Raw genomic sequence first — 3,706 nt, 5'->3', positions numbered from 1 at the left:
GAAATCCTTTACTCAAGGGTCAACCCTCACAACACATAGAAGAATCCACAGTGGAGAAGACCTTATAAATGCAATGATTGTGAGAAATGCTTTTATGGAGTCTCACACCTCATAACACATAGAAGAATCCACAGTGGAGAGAGGCCCTATCAATGTAAGCAGTGTGGGAAAGCCTTTATTGAATTAGGAAACTTCACAAGACAGAAGAATCCACAGTGGAGAAGACCTTATAAATGCAATGATTGTGAGAAATGCTTTCATGGACTCTCACACCTCATAACACATAGAAGAATCCACAGTGGAGAGAGGCCATATAAATGTAAAGTATGTGGGAAAGTCTTTAATAAGTACTCATCCCTCCGTAAACATGCAAACCACAGTGGGGAGAGGACCCATGAATGTAAGGAATGTAGGACAGCCTTTAAGGATTTCTCAGACCACATTACACATGGACAAACTGACAGTGGAGACCGGGTTTAATGAGTGTACACAGTGTGGCAAAGTCTTCAGGCAGGCCTCAATCTTCACTAGACATAGAAGAATCCACACTGGGAAGAGGCCATCTGAATGTCAACAGTGTGTAATAACTTGTGTTCATGCCTCATCCCTCACTGTACATATGAGATCTCACAATGGAGAAAGTCACTATGAGTGTAAGGAATATGGAGAACCCACTCCTAGTTGTCCATCTCTCGCGAAAGAGATGAACTCACAGTTATTTAACAGAGACCTTATGAATGTAGCCAACTTGGGTAATCCTATGTTTGTTACTCAGCCCTCACTTCATATTTAAGGATGCACAGTGGAGAGGAATGTGCAAATTAATGTAATGAACTACTCATGATTCCACAAAAGTTGCTATGATTCCAAAAAGGAAAGAACCCTTATTGATGTAACAAACGCAGCAGAGGATTTAGATGCTTATCATACTACAATAGAAGAGCTCTGCTCACTTAGGAGAAGGTCGCTGTGCTTGTGAGTGACGTGGGGAAGCTGTTACTTCCACTCTTGTATCACAATTCAAGAGAGGTTATGTCAGAAACTGGATGTTCCATCCACACTGTGATCATGGGACTCTGCCTTGAAAGAAGGCACTGAACTTGGGCAGAGATTCTCAGTGACACATGACAGCGTGTTTGTTACTGCAGGGATGTGTCCTCATCAGCTGTGCAGACTGTCTCTGTTCACGTGTCATTTTGTCCTTCTAACTCTTCGGTTATTATAATAAGGACAATGACCAGTCTTGATCAAATGCGGGTTTTCTGGGTTTTTAAGGTTTTTACTGATGTAACATGTCCTGTGTTTAATTAATTGTACTGATTATGTATTTGGTTTTAAGACTTTGATTTTTATATTTAGTACATTTCTTTTCATTCTGTCCTATTATCGAGTCCATTATTTTCACCTTTTAATTATTAAGGTTCTCATAAGACAACACTTTGAGACTGCTAATATTCTGTTTCTTCACCATATTTTGCTACTATTTTATATTAATTGGTTGATACCTATGGTTATAATTACTGTGGTATTTACCAAATTCTATGTTGTAATCAATTCAATATTTCTTAACAGGAATTCTGTAAAGTGTTACTTTTTTGCCCTCCCACCATTTATTAAATTGTTGCTAGCATTGGTAGTGCACACAGATGTACAGGTGTGGTCTTATGCACACCTGTGTGCACCTTGGTATATGTTGCATATTATCCACATATATTACAATCCACAGTGAGGAACACTTACTTAGACTTCTTAAACCTGTCCACGCAGCACATGCCGTTAGTTTACTGTGCCAAAATCTCAGAGATCAATTTAATAATTTAGTACAGCATCTTTCTACATCTAAATATGTAAGGTCTTAATCTCTAGCGGTTTATATCGATGATACAACTTTTGATTTATGATCCTATGGAACAAAAAATAATGCCAAAAATTAAAACACTAAAAAAAGAAGAAATGCGTATGAGTTCATTTGTATCACAATGAAACGTTAAACTTGTAATAAGCACAGTTAAAAGTCTCTGCAAAATCCCACTCAAATCTCTGAAGGGTGAGTCCCAATGGAACCCCTAAAGGCAGAAGTTACATTCATAACCCTTTGTGAGTGTCAGGGTTGTTAATCACCAGAGAAATATGTGAAAACTCACTTTCACATTAAGAGATTTATGTATCTGGGGCATCCAGGATATAGAAGCTCCATAGAATATGAGATGGTTCTTGTTTTATGTAACAGTGTATTCCCATTCCTCAACACAAATACTAGAGTAATCCTGGTGTGTAAATTATTCTCCTGACTACAGGAATACCTATCACAATAAAAGGTCTCATTCTCCCCCAGTGAGGCCAAGTCTCTCTAGGATTCCATCCTCACAGCTCTGCAGAATTTCATATGTGCAACATCCAGGAAGGCCCACTCTTCTGGCGCTCACCCTGATCCACATCATCAATGACTGCTGAGACCTAAAATGTCCCTCACACTCTGATTCAGCAAGGTATCACGTATTCATTGATGACAAGGCAAAAGGTGACAGCCTTGGGAAACGGAAACCCCATGGGGTAGAACAATTAGGCAGGTCTCAATGGGTTTGGGATAGAGGTAAATAATGATGTATGCACTACCTTGGAACCACAGGGCTCTGGGATACATAGACTGAGACAGGGTTGGAATGGGGAAAAGAGGGGAATAATGTTAAGATGTTTGGCTGTCTTTTGAGTTATAAAATAGACCCTGGAGGGGAAGAGAAAGGAATAGCCAGAAACATCACCATAGAAAGCTTGTAACTCCATCTTCTTGATGTAACTGATTGGAATACCTAAAATGGGGATACAACGTGCCCAGTGAAGGAGACTTCCTGCGGAGACTCTGCAATACATAAGACTATAGGTAGAAGCCTGAACTACATCCAGATCTCCAGAGATGGGAAATTTCCACTTGAAATGACAAGCAGACCAGCCTGGAGCCGCTAGAAGAACAGAAGATACTCCTTGAAAGAAAGACCTACAGGAAAAATATAAAACAACATAGGCAGACCGATTGTTACTACAAAAACAAGCAAATTGCTTGTCCAAGAAACTTCAAAGCAAGTGGTCGGGTCCCCTCAGTGCAAACCCCATTCCAAGACTAACACTGAATGCGAATACATGCTCTGATTGGTGACCACTCTCTTCACCGACAAGGAGAAGTGAGGGAAAAACAGCAATGAAGTGGCGAGCTAAGACCTACAATGTTCAATAGACTCCTGTGAACCCGGGTGAAGACCTGCTTGGCTATCAGTGTGCAAGACATGTGGACTCTCGGACCCAGAGTCAGTGACATAGCCACAGAGGACTAGAAGGGAATGTGAAGCGTCAAGAGGGCATATGTACAAGAGCACTCACACTTGCAGATAATATCCACTTGTCCTGGCTTCAATGACTGAATGATCAGAGCTCAACCAGAAGAGGAAAAAAAGAGTAATCTGATACAATTTGATGAACTTGAACTACACCTATGGAAGCAGTAGCTCAAAAGAGGATACAAATCCTTACAGCAAGAATCATTCCCACCCCCTGCACGCACACAGTAGACAGGAATGGGCAAGTTGGACATTGCCTATACAAAATGGGGTGGGGGTCTTGAAAGGCAAAATGTGACTGGCTTACAAGCTTTCAAGAGGGCCTGGAGGAAGGTAGAATCTCCAGTGAGTAGTAGTCAATCTCTCTAGGCGGG

At 40.9% G+C, this 3,706-nt stretch overlaps 1 protein-coding gene across 1 annotated transcript in view; it reads left to right on the top strand.

Moving 5' to 3' along the window:
- The window catches only part of LOC102829953 (zinc finger protein 383-like), a 32,750-nt gene that overhangs the window by 8,580 nt on the left and 20,464 nt on the right, over positions 1-3,706 (top strand). The gene's annotated exons all lie outside the window — the stretch shown is intronic.

This window comes from Chrysochloris asiatica, unplaced genomic scaffold (assembly GCF_000296735.1).
Source record: "Chrysochloris asiatica unplaced genomic scaffold, ChrAsi1.0 scaffold00446, whole genome shotgun sequence".
In the NCBI taxonomy this organism is placed as follows: Eukaryota; Metazoa; Chordata; class Mammalia; order Afrosoricida; family Chrysochloridae; genus Chrysochloris; species Chrysochloris asiatica.
This window is presented reverse-complemented; position numbering and strand designations above follow the sequence as displayed.